Source organism: Cetorhinus maximus, chromosome 2 (genome assembly GCF_964194155.1).
Source record: "Cetorhinus maximus chromosome 2, sCetMax3.hap1.1, whole genome shotgun sequence".
NCBI classification, from domain to species: domain Eukaryota; kingdom Metazoa; phylum Chordata; class Chondrichthyes; order Lamniformes; family Cetorhinidae; genus Cetorhinus; species Cetorhinus maximus.
In genome coordinates this window covers 75,908,095-75,925,508 of record NC_135880.1, presented here as the reverse complement: position 1 = coordinate 75,925,508, position 17,414 = coordinate 75,908,095, and the positions used below count along the sequence as shown (strand labels likewise).

General features: G+C 48.0%; 1 protein-coding gene across 3 annotated transcripts in view; it reads right to left on the bottom strand.

Moving 5' to 3' along the window:
* camk4 (calcium/calmodulin-dependent protein kinase IV) overlaps positions 1-17,414 on the bottom strand; it is a 278,967-nt gene that overhangs the window by 84,945 nt on the left and 176,608 nt on the right. The window lies entirely within an intron of this gene.

The following is a 17,414-nucleotide window of genomic DNA, read 5'->3' as shown; positions in this document are numbered from 1 at the left end:
CTCTATTCAAATAGTGGAGAGGGGAACTTGAGACCAGCACATAATGACCGTGAAATCAAATTCACATAGCACCACATCAGCAGCAACATGCAGACATACTTGAAGAGTTGAAACATGAGAAGTGTTGCTGGCTGCTTCTTTCATGACTTGCCTGGTGTGAGGCAACTTGAGTGCTGCACAGTACGTCCCCTGTGTGTGCCCCAATGGTCGGAGGAGCAAGATTTTGGTATGAACGTGCAAATGCTACAATTGCCCAACCAATAAGGAGGGAGAGCCTTCCTTTTTCACTTCTGAAACAATAAATGTTAGTTAAGATGGGCCTGTTCTTTAGCTTTTAAAGGACCATAAACAAGTTGCAGCTGTGGTGCTTTTGATTTACTTGTGCTCAGGTGAAGTTGGTAGAATGACAGAATTGGTATGGCTCAGAAGGAGGCCATTTGGCCTATCATGTCTGCGCCGGCTCTCCAGTGTGTAGGTGAGCACTGTGGTGAGTTGCTGTAAGATTTTGAAGGCTTCTGCTGACCACTGAAAGGCTGAGAGAATCAAATAGCCTTGCAAAAGTATCAGCGCAGTAGATGCCATGCCACTCGACCAGCAAAATGAGCAGGACAGTGAGAGGGGAAGGCAGAGAAGCACTTGGGAGGAGGGAGTAAAAAGAGGGCTCATTTTAGGCTGCCCTACTCCAAGAGGGTCTTCCAGGAGCACCAGTCCTACGTTGGGAGGAGCCAAGAGCAGCTTCTCAGGAGGCTTTGTTTCCCAAAGAGGTAGTGATGGAGTTGTGTTGTCTCCTTGGCAAAGACCTGGAGCCTCAAATAAGGGTGAGGATGGCCCACCCAGTTCTTGTAAATATTCCCCCTTAGCCTTTCATCTTCCAACAGATTCCTTTCAGGCGGTAGCTGGTGATATTAGCAATCTTTCGTAATTCGCTGTCCAAAGTAGTATAGGGAAGTGAAAGGGGTGCTCTATAGGAAGAGATAGAATCTCATCCTCTTCTTGAGAAGGAACACAAGGGTGCAAACATACATGAGCTTGCCAGGATAGTGGGCTTCTCAATGGTGCAGAGTGCCATTAAATGCACACATATGGCTCTGCAGACCTCCCACTTCAAAAGGAAGCGATACACCGGCTGTAAAAGGTACCACTCAGTCAGTGTGCAGTTGGTGTGAGACCAAACCAAAAAATTCATCTCAGTATATGCCAAACACACCCGATGCCAGTGGGCACGGAAAATTCCACCCTTGGGATTTAGAATTTCAAAATGCAGGCAATAGTGAAGGAGGCACAGCTTTATCATATATGGCATTCCATCAATGAAGGCCTGTCACCTGTTCACCAGATTTGGCATTCCTAACGAGCCAAAGGGCATCCACTCATTGACCATGTTATGGTGCTTGGAGATCAATCATCTCAGTTCCAGGGCATCACTGCAGGAGTTCCACAGGGTAGTGTCCTAGGCCCAACCATCTTCAGCTGCTTCATCAATGACCTTCCTTCCATCATAAGGTCAGAAGTGGCATTGTTTGCTGAAGATTGCACAGTGTTCAGCACCATTCGTGACTCCTCAGATACTGAAGCAGTCCATGTCCAAATGCAAAAAGACCGGGACAATATCCAGGCTTGGGCTGACAAGTGGCAAGTCACATTCGCGCCACACAAGTATCAGGCAATGACTATCTCCAACAAGAGGGAATCCAACCATCGCCCCTTGATGGTCAATGGCATTACCATCACTGAATCCCCCGCTATCAACATTGACCAGAAACTGAACTGGGCTAGCCATATAAAGACTACAAGAGCAGGTCAGAGGCAGGAATTGGGCAACGAGTAACTCACCTCCTGACTCCCCAAAGCCTGTCCACCATCTACAAGGCACAAGTCAGGAGTGTGACGGAATACTCCCCACTTGCCTGGATGAGTGCAGCTCCCACAACACTGAAGAAGCTGGACACCGTCCAGGACAAAGCAGCCCACTTGATTGGCATCACATCCACAAACATTCACTCCCTCCACCACTGACACATAATAGCAGCAGTGTGTACCATCTACAAGGTGCACTGCAGGAATTCACCAAGGATCCTTAGACAGCACCTTCCAAACTCATGAACACATTTAGAAGGACAAGGGCAGCAGATAGATGGGAACACCACCACCTGGAGGTTCCCCTCCAAGTCACACGTCATCCTGATTTGGAAATGTACCACTGTTCATTTACTATCACTGGGTCAAAATCCTGGAATTCTCTTCCTAACAGCACTGTGGGTGTACCTACACTATATGGAATGCAGCGGTTCAAGACGGCAGCGCACCACCACCTTCTCAAGGGCAACTAGGGATGGGCAATAAATGCTGGCCTAGCCAGCAAAGCCCACATCCTGTGAATGAATTTTTAAAAAAAATTCCTGGATCCCTGGGCTTTTATTTTTTTAAACCAGTCTGCCATGTGGGTCCTTGTCAAAAGTCTTGCTAAAATCCATGTAGACCTCATCAGCTGCACTACCCTCATCAATCCTCCTTGTTACTTCCTCAAAAAAGTTCAATCAAATTATTTACATACGACCTTCCTTAATAAATCCATGCTGACTGTCTGTGATTAATCCATGCCTTTCTAAGTGACAGTTTATCTCGTCCCTCAAAACTCACTCCAATAATTTTTCCACTACCAAAGTCAGACTGACTGGCCTGTAATTATTCAGTCTATCCCTCTCTCTCTCTCTTTAAACAAAGGTTAGGAGACCTCTAATCCTCCGGCACCACACCAGTATCCAGTGAAGATTGGAAAATGATGGTCAGACCCCCATGGCTTCTTTTAACAGCCTGGGGTACATTTTATCCAGCCCTGGTGTTTTATCCGCTTTCAAGGGTGCTAATCCTCTTAATACGTCCCCTCTCCCTATGTTTATCACATCCAATACTTCACACTCCTCCTCCTTAACTACAATGTCCGCATTGTCCCCCTTTTTTGTGAAGACGGACGCAAAGTATTCATTAAGAACCACACCCACATCCTCTGCCTTCACACAATGGTTACCTTTTTGGTCTTTTATGGGCCCTATACTTTCCTTAGTTATCCTCTTATTCGTGATGTATTGATGAAACATCTTTGAGTTCTCCTTGATTTTGCTTTCCGGTATTCATGCCCTCTCTTTGCTTTCTTAATTTCATTTTTGATTTCACCCCATCTCTTTCTATACTCCTCTCGGCTTTCTGTAGTATTGAGCTCTCAGTGCCTGATATAAGCTCTCCTTTTCTGACTTATCTTACCCTGTAAGCTACTTGACATCAGGGGGCTCTAGATTTGGCCGTCCCACCCTTTTTCTTTGTGGGAACCATGTTTACTCTGAACCCTTTGAATCTCCCCTTTGAATGCCTCCCATTGCTTTGATACTGATTTAACTTCAAGTAGCTGTTTCCAGTCCATATTTGTTAAATCACTCCTCAGCTTAGTAAACTTGGCCTTGCGCCAATTTAGAACTTTGACTCCTGTTTTATCTTTGTGCTTCTCCATAATTATGCGAAATCTAACTGAATTATGATCACTACCACCAAAATGCTCTCCCACTGTCACTCCTTCCATCTGCCCAGCTTCATTTCCCAAAACTAAGCCTAGAACCGTGCCCTCTTTGGTTGGAATTGCTACATACTGGACAAAAAAGTTCTGCTGAATGCACTGCAAGAATTCTGTTCCCTTAATTTCCTTCACACTAAAAGAATCCCAGTTATTATTGGGGCAGTTAAAATCCCCTAGCATTACTGCCCTACTGTTTTTGCACTTTTCAAAGATTTGCCTTCATATTTGCTCTTCTATCTCCCTTGGACTGTTTGGGGGTCTATAATACACACCCAGTAGTGTGACTGCCCCTTTTTTGTTCCTAAGCTCATTCTATATTGCCTCAATTGATGATCCTTCAAATATATCATCCCTCCTCATTGCTATAATTGCTTCTCTAACCAAAATTGCCATGCAACTCCTCCCTTTTTATCCCCTCTCCATCACATTTGAAAACCCTGTAACCAGGAATGTTGAGCTGCCATTCCTGTCTCCTCTTTAAGCTATGTTTCTGTAACAGTTATGATATCATACTGTCACATTTCTATCTGTGCCCTCAGCTCGCCTGCTCTATTTGCTATTCTCCTCGCATTGAAGTATGTACCCTTGAGCACTGCCAAACTCTTTTTATTTTCTACCTTTTGTTTCCTCTGTCTTCCAGACTCACTCACTGTTTTTCTGCCTTCCATTACCATTTCTAATTTTGCCCCATCTGAATCTACCCTCAGGTTCCCATCCCCAACAGTTTATACCCTCCCCAACAGTACTAGCAAACCTCCCAGCAAGGATATTGATCCTGCTCCCATTGAGGTGAGAACTGTCCAGCTTGTAGAGGTCCGATCACCCCCTGAACCAGTCTGAATACCCCAGGAATCAGAATCCCTCCCTCCTACATCATCTCTCCAGCCACACATTCATCGGCTCTAACCTTCTACTACACTCACTAGTGGCTCTTGTAGTAATCTGGAGACTACTACCTCTGAGCACCTGCTTTTTAATGTCTTACCTATATCCTTAAAATCTGCTTTTAGGATCTTATCCCTCTTTCTACCAATGTTATTGGCACCAATGTGAACCACGACCTCTGACTGTTTACCCTCCCCCTTAAGAATGTCCTGCAGCCGCTCTGTGATATCCTTGACCCTGGCACCAGGGAGGCAACATACCATCCTGGAGTCATTTCTACGGCCATCGAAACACCTGTCTGTTCCCCTAACTATTGAATCCCCTACAAGTATTCCTCTTCCACTCGTCTTCCTTCCCATCAATGCAGCTGAGCCACCTTTGATGTCCTGAACTTAGCTCTTACTGCACTCCCCTGAGGAACCATCGGCCTCACAGACGTCCAAAATGGAAAACCGGTTCATGAACTAGATAAACTCAGAGGACTCCTGCACTACCTGCCTGGTCCTCTTAGACTTTCTGGTGGTCACCCATTCCTCTCTGCCTGCACACTCTTAACCTGTGGTGTGACCACCTCCTTAAACGTGCCATCCACGTAGTCCTTAGTATTGCGGATACACCACAGTGACTCCAGCCGCTGCTCGAGCTCCAAAATCCGATGCCCACGCTTCTGCGGCTAGAGACACTTGCTCTATATGTGCTCTTCTAGGCCACATGAAGCGTCTATGACTCCCCACATGCCACAGGATGGGCATTTTGTGTGGCCAAGCTGCCCTGCCATACCTTAAGCTTACTTTTGAACTATTTACTATAAACTGGAGACTAGAGAGTAAAGCAGACTTAGTCACCACTCAGCTCCTTCCCCTATGCCTATGTTAGTTACTTAAGGGTTATGTAAAACTTTTGTGTTTTTCTAATTTTCTAATGTAATGGTAACTTGCACTTTCCTAGCTTAGAGACAAGGAAAGCAAAACTCACCAACTGCTGGAGACTGATAAAAAAAAGTATCAGATCGAGCACCTCTTTCCCCCATGCACCAAATTCCCACAACCAATTTCCCAACTCCACACTCTATCTACGTCTCACCTGTATCGGAAATAGAGCTTCTGATGAGCCACTAACTGTTCACTTCCTGCTACAATAATTAACCCAACTCCTTTCAGCTGATTGACAGATAACTACCAAGCACCCCCCATCCCCCCTGTTCAACAAGGCTACTTAGTTCACTTAACGGTTGTTGGTTCTATATCAGAGTCTGACTCTTAATCTATATTTAAACTTTAGAAAAATTTCCCAGAACTCACCACATGAACCAAATTCCTAGCTCCACACTCATTCTATGTCTCATTCAGGCGTACTTTCCTGTCTCCTCATGCGCCTCTTACACTCTACTGAACTGTCTATTTAAGAGCTGACAGAATCCCCACAATTGATAAAAAAATGTCCTAGGCTTGAGCATTTGACTGCAAGATTGTAAAAAGCGCTTCTACCATCTCTTCCATGCTAAGAGACACCATTATCACTTTAGTAATTAACTGTTTTTAGAATACTCACTTTAGTAATTATTTCAGTTTTTACAAGAAAGTGTACTGAAGCTTAAAATACTTCTTCCAATCACATGTTAATTTGTGAAATAACAAAAAAAATCAAAAAAACTGAGCATTTTATAATTTTACCAAAGTTTTTGATATATCCGAATTAAAATGGAATGCTATTCACAATCAAAAATTCCTTCAATGCTCTGGTGATATTCTACCATTTGTGAGACTTCACGTGCAAGCAGTGTATATCAGAAAATTAGGGACAACAAGCATGAAAGTTTCTGATGTTTTTCAGCTGTATATAAACCTTGAATGGCATTGCAAAGTCTTGCAAAATTTGTCCTTTAGCAACAAAAGTTTAGACGTTACTATTGCTGATATTATCGGACAAATGTTTATTGTGCCTGCATGGCATTCCTTATTTTTAAATCGTTAAAAAAATTGACAGGAGAATTTCAAACAAATTAAGCAAATTTCTGTAAACTAACACTATCTTTCCAATGGCAATGTTGCAGTAGAACAAAATTAAGAATCTTTCAAAGCCCGGCATTTACTGTGAATCTGCAATTAATTTCATCTAGTGAATGTTAATACAATTGTTGGATGGTAACCATATTATAATACGCACAGATCTGAAAATACATTACCAAACTGTGAAAGAGAAATTGGGCTCGCTAGCATCTGTTTTTTGGGCCCTATGATTACCCTTAGAGTTCCAAAATGGTGTCTGCTGCATCTGTCACATACTTGTAGGCTGAATCTCGCAGGATGCCATATTGGTGAAGGTGTTAGTGTATGCATAGTGAATGTCTGCCAGAAATATGCAGAGCAGACAGATCATGAGGCCACTCAATGTGCAAGACTGATTTGACACCAGAAGTGCCATTTTAGAGCTTAGTACTCCAGCTAGCCTCTCGTAACGTCACACAGCTGAACGTGTATTCAGCAGCAGGAAGGGACCACACCAGCTCCATTTAAAGAAAACTTCAACTACTTATAGGTCAATATCTGGTTGATTTCTTCTGGCTGGTGCTACCATTCTAAATGTTTGGTGCTTTCTATGGTTGTTTTAAATTGCAAAAACGTCTACAGTGTGCGCTGTGGAAGGATCTGCAGGACTTTTTGCTGAATTAACGGTTTCTAGCACAAACTAGCTGCTCCTAGACAAGGGAACATTAATTGACATTCTCCTTGGAGAATGAACAGAGGCCATATGGAGCAGAACAAGTTGCTGGAGGAGGAGAAGGACTCTGATACTCACCCAGGGTTTCAGGGAACAATTTTCCTACCTGAACCTCAATGAGGAACAAAATGATACGTCAGTGCTTCAGTAACAATAGACAAAATCGCCCCAGATTTGCATTAAGTGCAGTAGCAGGCAGGAAAAAGAACGTTTTACCCAGTGGTTGTAATGATGGTTTTTCACACCATATCGTCCCAATCCTGCCTCATTAATCATGTATTCCCGGGAAACACAGCATTCTGATGGCAGGCAGGCTCTGATTCACCTGCCACACCTTCACCATGCCGCTTTATCACGCTGGGTGCCAAATTTAAAGTGCAGCCGCGCGCACATGTCTCAGTGCTTCCAGACCAGGACTGCTGCAAAGAAGGCATGGCCCTGAAAGGCAACAAGACTGCAGCTCCGCGCCCCCCTCCCCACCCCCAGGTTTAGTGATGTGTCCCTCAAGCACCTTTTGGGCACCATGGAGGCCCACCGTGATGTTCTCTACCCAGCTCTGACCGCAGGATGGGCAGCAACATCACCAATCCAGCATGGGAGGTGGTGGTCAGTGCCAAAGCCCTGTAGAAGAGGACAGCCACAAGAGGATGAATGATCCCCTCCATTCCGCCAGGGTAGGTGGCTCTTCTCATCAATCTCAACTAACACACTCACAAACCCATCACACATCCATAGGGATCTCACTCACTGCCAGTTCAAGGGACATCACCATTCATTAACTCACACACACTTTCATTGTTCTCATTCCGCCCATGGGATCACTCACCACCCACACATGCCAGGCATACTTATCATCTGGCCTAGCAGGCATCCTGCTTACACTCTCTCCATTTGTCTTCATGCTGGACAAGCTGGCACAGAACAAAAGGGAGAGGTCACAGACTGATGGAGGAATGCCGGACATCAAGGTCCTCACAGGCTTTAAAAATAGAGTCATACAGCTGGCCGGCGGAGATGTAGACCGTTCCTGAAATGACTATGAGGTCGGCAGTGCTCCACCAAGTGAGGATTCAGTAGTGCAACATCCTTCAAACAACTATGCTGTGAGTGATGTGTCCTGTTTCACAGGTCACTGCCATGCACTAATTATCTCTCCTTTCTTTCGCAGGCACATCTGGGAAACAGCTGACAGTCCATGACCCAGGGTCTCCAATCAAGCCCTGAAGACATCAGAAGAATCTGAAAGCACCCTCATTGAAGACCCATCACAGCGCTCACCCACCCTCCACCAGCACAGAGGCACACACCTCGGTGGGACCCAGCTTTAGATAGATTCGGGATCACAATCTAGTGAGCACATTGCACTGTCTGATCCACAGCAGGCGGCGGCAGGGACTTCCCAGATTTCTGGCACTCAGAGGACTGCTGGGCGCCAGAAATCTGCTGAGTCCGAGTCAGATGATGAGCCTCTGGACTCGCTCATACCTCAGTTGCTGGAGCTGCAAAGGTAAGCTTGGGAACATCAGGGAGGGACGTCATCTGCACTTCTCAGATTGCAAGGCACGATGGAGGAGTACATCCGCCTTCAGTCTGAGGAGATAGCACCGGCATGCCAATGCACTAAGGTCAACATTGATAGGATGGCAACCGCCATGGAGACCTTGGGTCCAGGACATCGGTCCTGCACTGCTGCGTGGGCTGAACTCCATCGCCATAGTTGGTCTCCAGTAGTGTCAATGCGAGTGCGATGCGGGGCAGCTCGATCTCACTCTAGCTTCCCCTTCTTGTTGAGGAATCAGTCAGAGGCCTTTGGGCACCCACAGGGAGGACGATCAGCAGGTACACGCCCCGGGGCCATCCACCCAGGTGATTCCAGGAGTGTCCAGCCCATCCGAATCGACTCTTCCTGTGACCCCAGTGGCTCCAGCCCTGCAGGCCGAGGAGGGTGCCACTGTCACACAGCAGGACCCTGAAAGCAGGCCAGGGCCCTCCAGGTCTCAGCTCTCCAGGGGACGCCTGTCAAGGTCATCACAGACAGGGCGTAGCAGTAAGCAGGCTGCCTCCATCTCCGCCGTGGATGTTGGGGGAGCACCAGGACGTAGCAGCAGGGTTAGGAAGGTTAAAAAGATGTACCTCTTTTAGAGTCAAACAATTAAACTAAATTAACAAAACGAGGGATAAATTAAACACAGCCCCAAAGTTAGGGTCACTGCAAAACCAAAGACAAAATTTAAAGGAAACTTGCAACATCAAACCAAAATGTGATTAACAAGGTCGATAAAGTATCCTGGCCCCCGCGGTGCCCACCAGGCACAGAAGGCCTCGAGGGTGCCAGCAGACACCCGGATTCCTCAGATGGATTACACCCCAGAGTACTGAAGGAGATAGCTGAAGGGATAGTGGAGGCGTTAGTGGTGATCTTTAAGCAATCACTGGAGTCAGGGAGGGTCCCAGAGGACTGGAAAATTGCTAATGTAACCCCCCTGTTTAAGAAGGGAGTGAGGAAAAAGACGGGAAATTACAAGCCTATTAGCCTGACCTCGGTCATTGGTAAGATTTTAGAGTCCATTATTAAGGATGAGATTTCAGAATACTTGGAAGTACATGGTAAAATCGGGCAAAGTCAGCATGGTTTCATCAAGGGGAAGTCATGCTTGACAAATCTGTTTGAATTCTTTGAGGAGGTAACAAGTAGGTTAGACAACGGAGAGCCAATGGATGTTATCTACTTGGACTTCCAGAAGGCCTTTGACAAGGTGCCGCACAGGAGGCTGCTCAGTAAGATAAGAGCCCATGGTGTTAGAGGCAAGGTACTAGCATGGATAGAAGATTGGCTGTCTGGCAGGAGGCAGAGTGTGGGGATAAGGGGGTCCTTCTCAGGATGGCGGCCGGTGACTAGTGGAGTTCCGCAGGGGTCAGTGTTGGGACCACAACTTTTCACTTTATACATTAATGATCTAGATGAAGGAACTGAGGGCATCCTGGTTAAGTTTGCAGATGATACAAAGATAGGTGGAGGGACAGGTAGTATTGAGGAGGCCGGGAGGCTGCAGAAGGATTTGGACAGGTTAGGAGAATGGGCAAAGAAGTGGCAGATGGAATACAACGTGGGGAAGTGTGAGGTCATGCACTTTGGTAGGAAGAATAGAGGCATAGTCTATTTTCTAAATGGGGAGAGAATTCAGAAATCTGGAGTGCAAAAGGACTTGGAAGTCCTAGTCCAAGATTCTCTTAAGGTTAACTTGCAGGTTGAGTCGGTAGTTAGGAAGGCAAATGCAATGTTGGCATTTATTTTGAGAGGACTAGAATATAAAAGCAAGGATGTGCTGCTGAGGCTTTATAAGGTTCTGGTCAGATCACATTTAGAATATTGTGAGCAATTTTGGGCCCAGTATCTCAGGAAGGATGTGCTGGCCCTGGAGAGGGTCCAGAGGAGGTTCACGAGAATGATCCCAGGAATGAAAGGCTTAACATATGAGGAACGTTTGAGGACTCTCGGTCTATACTCGATGGAGTTTAGAAGGATGAGGGGGGATCTGATTGAAACTTACAGAATACTGAAAGGCCTGGATAGAGTGGATGAGGGGAAGATGTTTTCATTAGTAGGAGAGACTAGGACCCGAGGGCACAGCCTCAGAGTAAAGGGTAGACCTTTTAGAACAGAGATGAGGAGAAACTTCTTTAGCCAGAGAGTGGTGAATCTATGGAATTCATTGCCACAAAAGGCTGTGGCGGCCAGGTCATTGAGTGTATTTAAGACCGAGATAGATAGGTTCTTGATTGGTAAGGGGGTCGAAGGTTATGGGGAGAAGGCGGGAGAATGGGGTTGAGAAACTTATCAGCCATGATTGAATGGCGGAACAGACTCGATGGGCCGAATGGCCTAATTTCTGCTCCTATGTCTTATGGACACCGCGTGCTCTCTTTCCAGGGACACCCGGCTGCAAACGTAGCCACGGACGAGGGGCAGACAGTCGGGTCAGACGACCCCCTCGATCGCCCGCTGCCTGGACCTGTTAATGGCTAACTTGGCCAGGCCCAGGAGCAGGTTCACGAGGATGTCCTTCTTCCTCCCAGCCCCCCTCTTGCACTGCCTGGGCACGGGTTTTAATCATTTGTACATAATGTTCACTATTGTAAATAAAGTCCCAAGAATGTCGCCCTGCCTATGACTCCTTATTCTAATGAGCAGTGTTCATGTCACTCAGATGTGAAACCTTGGTTCCTGCACAAAATAAAGGCAGGTGTTTCAGTCCAGGGCCTCTTCCCTGTGCATTGTGCAGCCTTCAGATCAAAGTGATGGTCCAGCTTCACACTCACTGGACATATTACTGATGCGTGTACCTCAACGGTACTTGTCATTGCTGCCAGAATGTCATGGGCAAGTGTCAAGAGTTCTGTCATTCTCTCTCTGTGCTTTCAGTAACTTTGAGGTTGGGCTGGCCTCCCCATCTTGTCAGCTTTGGTGACCGGTGATGCTGTGCTCCTGAAGGGGTCAGGTGCTGAAGGCTGACAAAGAATCAGGTGCATTTAAAAATTCACAGCTGCGTCTCCATGATATGACCCTGATCACAGAGAGCAAGCGAGTTGCCCTTAGTCAGACAGGAGTCAGAATCACAGAGGCTATGTGAAGGTCTGTGGGGTGTCTTCACTGCATTACATCATTTTCCTCCTGGGATTGAGCGACTATTAGGGTCTCTGCTGTGTCTCCATGACAGGAGCATTCTCACAGAGGGTATGTGCGCTGCCATCAGCCAGACTGGAGTCAAACATTCACAGATGCAATGTGAGGATCTATGGCGTCTCCTCACTGCATGTCTTCACCATCCTCCATGAATCTAACAGCTATGAGGCTCTACCTGGGTTATACCTTGTGAATACCCAGAAGTCTGAGGCAACGTTATGCACAAATGACGCTGTTTGTGGCTCCGATGCCTATGTGGAGATGTTGTTGGGGGTGCTGGGAGGGGTTTGAAGTCCAGAAGGCACATGGGCCAGAATTTTGAGGTCAGCGGGAGGGTGCAGTCGGTGGGCCCAGGAACAGCCAGAAAACAGCCCACGATCAACTCAGACCACAATTTCAAGCTGGTAGGCCAATTAAGGCCCGCCCAGCGTGAAACGCAGCTCCTCACTGGCTGGGGAGGGCCGAGCGGGAGTGGGGGCCGGTCAGTCGCTGGCTTCAATGGCAACTCGTCGGCTGGTTTAAAAATGGTCCAGTCAGCCCCAGGAAGGGTGTCATGGAAGAATACCTGTTCTATGGGCACTCAATCACCTGCTTTTCCGACGAGTGCCTTGCTGTCCTCCTGGAGGAAGTGGCTGCCTCCTCCAGGTGGAGGGGATCAGGGCGATGCTCAGTTGAAGGCAGATGATGAGCCTCTGGAGATGCTTAATGTCCAGCGGGGTGTAGGGGAGGATCTGGCGGAGATCCATGAGGGTCTGCATGCCATGGTCTCCGTTGTGGAGAGTCCATGTGCAGCATGAGCATTGCTTTCACCCTCATGGCTGAGCGCACTGCCTCCTCCATTGAGAGAGTGTCGACTCTCATGGAGAGGCAGCTCCAGGGACAGATCAGGGGTTTCTGGAGATATCCCAGCTAGGTGCCCATCCATCAATGGTGAGCAGGGAGGTTCAGAGCGACCTCATGTTGGTGCACAAGATGCTTGTCATCTCTTCAGGCTCCTCTCAGGGTGCTCTGGATGACAGCAGCAACTCCTTCACCCCTCCGCAGCGACCGTCACATCTGATGAGGCTGTGATGACTGGGGAGATGCCAGCCATGGCACTAGCTGCTCCCTTCCAGGCGGGGCCAGCACAGGCTCCACTGGCCAGAGGACGACTGCCAAGGTCATCAAGGCAGCAGAGTCAGTGGGCTGTCTCCAATGCCGGTACCAGCGAGGGGGAAGCACCAAGACGTAGCACTCTCAAAAATAAGTTAAAGGCACCAGCAGCACAAGAGTGATAGTTCACAGGTAACTTTCTGTCCATTTACGTTTGGTTTATATGTCTACTGGTGTAGATACCAACACCAGTAATGGTAATGTCATTATGCTTTCAATGTGACAATAACATTAAATTTGCTTTGGTTCCGATGGCCCAAGTACGCTTCACCTTTATTCATTCTAGTGCAGGGTACGCCAGTATATAATGCTGGACATGAGTGGCTCGATACTTTATTGCACAGGCATTGAGTGGACTTTGGGTGCAAATGAAAGGGTCATTTCAGACATCTGGGATGGAAGCAACAGCCCTGGCATGAAGTGGAAGCAGATCTTTGGTAGCCTAGCTGAAGGAGCGTTGGATCCTCCCTGCCTCCCTGGAGGTTACCGAGGTCTGCCTCCACACCCTAATTGTTCTCCTCTTCTGACTCGCTACTGGATTCATCATCTGTGGCCAGTGCAGCTTGCGTCAAGATCCTCTTCCGTGAGTGGGTCCCCCCTTGCCAGTGCCAGATTGTGGAAAGCGCGGCATGCAACCACTATCAGTGACACCCGCTCTTGGGGAGTACTGTAGTGCACCCCCTGAATGGTCCAGGCATCAGAAGCACATCTCGAGAATACCTATGTTCCTCTCTACCACTGCCCTATTGTAACGCTGTTCTGCCTCTGTCCTTGGGTGGCATAAAGGCATCATGAGCCACCTTTTCAATGGCTAGCCCTTGTCACCCAGCAGCCATCCATCCGGTCAGTGGAGCACTAAGGGGTCTTGGCACCTGGGGGTGTCTCAGGATGCAAGCATCATGGAAGCTGCCAGGGCACCTTGCACAGACTTGCAGAATCTGCATCCTGTGGTCACACACTATCTGGACGTTCATGGAGTGGAATCACTTCCTGTTGATGAAGGCACCCGGCTGACCCATTGGTGCCTTGATGGCCACATGTGTGCAGCTATGGCACCCTGGAAGTGGGGAAACCCAGCAATCGCTGCAAAGCCTCTAGCTCGCTCAGCCTGGCTGGCCTTGTCCGTATGGCAAAGAATCAGGCCAGTACCACCTGAACAGAGCTTCTGTCACCAGCTTGACGCAGCTGATTGGGAGACTACACACAAATCTCCCACTGACCCCTGGAAAGAGCCGGAGGCATAGAAGTTGAGAGGCACTGTGAACTTCAGAGCCACTGGCATGGGGTGTCCACCCACATGTTCAGAGTTGATCTTAGGCCCAATCATCTGACAAGTGGAGGTCTTGGTCTCCCTTGGGAGGTGGAGCCTCCTTCGGCATTGCACCTCAGATATGTTGAGGTAGCTGCATCGCCGCCTGTAAAGCCTGGCAGCAGGATAGTGGCGTCTTCTGCAGCCCCTTCGACCTTGGACTTCCTGTTGGCCCTGCGTCCCCTGTGCCCGCACCTCTCCTCCCACAGGTCCCTCCCCTGGAAGCTGCATTGGAACACCTGGCTTCCTCTCCCTTCAGCCCCTCTCTTCCTCCTCAGAGGAGGTGCCACCAGCAGGGACCACAATCCCCATTACCAGGGTAATGGAAGGTTGTCTGATACCTGGAAGGGTCCACATGGTCTGAATCCTAAGACCCTCAGGGGCCTTGGAGACACCAATAAGTCCTGAAATATAACCTGGAAATGCTAAGAATGAAGCCCCAAACAGAGGTGAAGCTTCCATATACCAATAAGTCACCAGCAGCAAACTATCTACCAAACTCCTCACTGCTCACACTGGTAATGCTGCTGACCATTTTTATCCCACTTGTGGATGAGGTTTTTGAAATTGTCAGCTGGCCGCCTGACTGTTTTGCCTGTGGGACGAGTGCGAAATCGCATGGATAATGAAAAATCGGCTTCAATTGACTTTTTAATGGCCTTACATGGTCTCTTAATTAATGGCAGGCACAGCTCCAGCAGCCACGATCGCCCACTGTCTGAAATATTGCGTGTGTGCGCAATAACATTGGGATGCTTACCCGGTGTCATTGCGCGGTATTTTACATTCGAGCATATCGGGCGCGCGCACGGTGAGCAAAAAATTCTGCACAGGTAATTGGTTGATGATTATTGTGCAGCCTGTGCATTCCTCAAAGCGCATGAAAGTGTGAAGAAACGAGTGTTCCTGAAAGTCTAATTCATAGCACCTTCACATCTCATTGCAGAAAAAAAAGGCCCACAATGCCAGAGAGAGGAAGAGGACTTGATGCAGTGTGCCCGACCTGGCTAACCTCACCCTACTGGAGGGGGAGTTTCTGCAGCTGTCTGCGAGTGAATGGAGCAGGTCAATTGGTAGATGCGAAATTGGACGAAGGCCTCGGGGTGGTGAGATTGCAAGGGAAGTTGGAACAAAGAGATGTGAAAAGGGAGGGTACATGATGCCTGATATGCTGCTACAAATTGCACATTGTTGTTTTATGTGTTGAAAGGCTCCCATGGGTTGAGGAGGGAAGCATGTGAGCATTTTAGAAGTTGTTTAGTGCTAGCAAACAGTAATATCTCATTCTCCATGCATTGTTAATGTAGTTGAAGGCTGTGTCCTCGCACACACCATGAAGGTTGTGAATGGCCAAATTATGCACTTTATTTTTTGTTTCCTGTGCAGGTGAACCATCGACTGCTGTGACCGCAAGCCCCGAGAGACCCCACTAGCCTCCAAGGAAGAAGAGGAAGCCTTGGAGGGTGCCGTGTCACATCCTCTCCCTGCACCAAGCGCCTGCGCAGATACTGGCACCTTGGCAGGGATTAGCACGGCAAAACAAGGGGAAGCAAAACTGAGGACTTCACAATCTGGTGTGGGCGCTTCACAATCACACATGCAGCTGCCAGAGAGTGTGGTGGAGCAGGCCTCAGGCAGTTGGAGGAATGTTCAAGGTGGTCCAGAGATGATCACCCACTCTTCAGAGTGCCAAGCTTCATCCCCGGGCTGACTGGCGACTGTTGTGGAGGGAAAAGCCCAGCATATTGCAGAAGCAATCTGTAATCCATCACTCTGGCTCTGAGTTTAGGGGCCCAGAACCAGGGCGACAAGGGGACTGGGAAGCTGGACACTCAGCCAGCTCCTGGTCCCTTTCAAGAAGGCAGAGAGGCCCAATTGGTCCTCATGGTGGAGGTTGAGTAGCAGCTTTGTCATCTGGAAGCACCTCTAAGAGTACTTCTGATGCGGGTAGCCCCTCTGACATTGGCACAGTCAGCCTCAATTGCCGTGGCAAGAGAAGGCTTCCTGCCACTCTGCAGCAGTCTTCTAATGTGGCGGGATTCTCAAGGCCTCAGCCACACATAGGACGCCCGCCAAAGTCATCGAGGGCAAGGAGGCAAACAGATCAGCAGCCTCTCTCCGGTGCAGCTCAATGTGAGGGGGGAGCACTCCACTGCAGCACACATAAGAGATTTAGGAGTAATCCACAGTAGACACAAACTGGTTCAGATGGGTGCATGTAGATTATGCATCCTTCAGAGAGACCACTGACCATTTGTAAATAAACCACGTACTTCATGGCCATCACGCATAGGTCGAGCAGATTATTTATAGTTTAAGGAAATGATGGTAGGTGTGATACATGTAAATTCTTATGTGAAGATGTGTCAAGATGCAGCAATGATTAAGGGATGGAGACAATGATTGTACTGACAGGACTTTACAAAAGAGCTCGCCCTGTAGGTGGGATGAAATAGAAACACCGGGAGTATAGACAGTTTAGAGACCTTGACTGCTTAACCTACTGGAAACTCTGCGTTATTAAGGCCTCCCATGTGTCACGGCCATCCATGTGCTCCTGTGCAGAGCCTTGCACTTCATCTGGTTTTCTCTCACCTCCTCATTGATCTCATTATCAAAGGAATTACCACTATCTTGTGGCTCCTCTTCCTCCATGGCATCCCCTCTCTGGAGCACAAAGTTGTGCAGAGTGGAGCAAACAACGACCGTTAGCGATACTCTGGATGGAGCGGACTGTAGTGCTCCTCCTGATTTTTCCAGGCATTGGAACCTCATCTTTAGCAGCCCAATTGTTTGCTCAACAATGGCTCCAGAGGTGCTGTGGCTGTTGTTGTACCTCCTCTCTGTATCTGCTCTAGGGGCCCTCACTGGTGTCATGAGACACTTCTTCAAAGGGTAGCCCTTATCACCAAGCAATCAACCATCCAGGGCATCGGATCCAGTGAACATGCCTGGCTCCTGAGAATGTAGGAGTCGCGGCTGTTGCCCAGGTGCCAAGTGCAGAACTGCATAATTCTTCAATGGTGGGTTGGTGAGTATCTGGTAAGTGGGTAAGTTCTATTTTATCCCTAAGGTTTAAAATAGTGCACAAATTG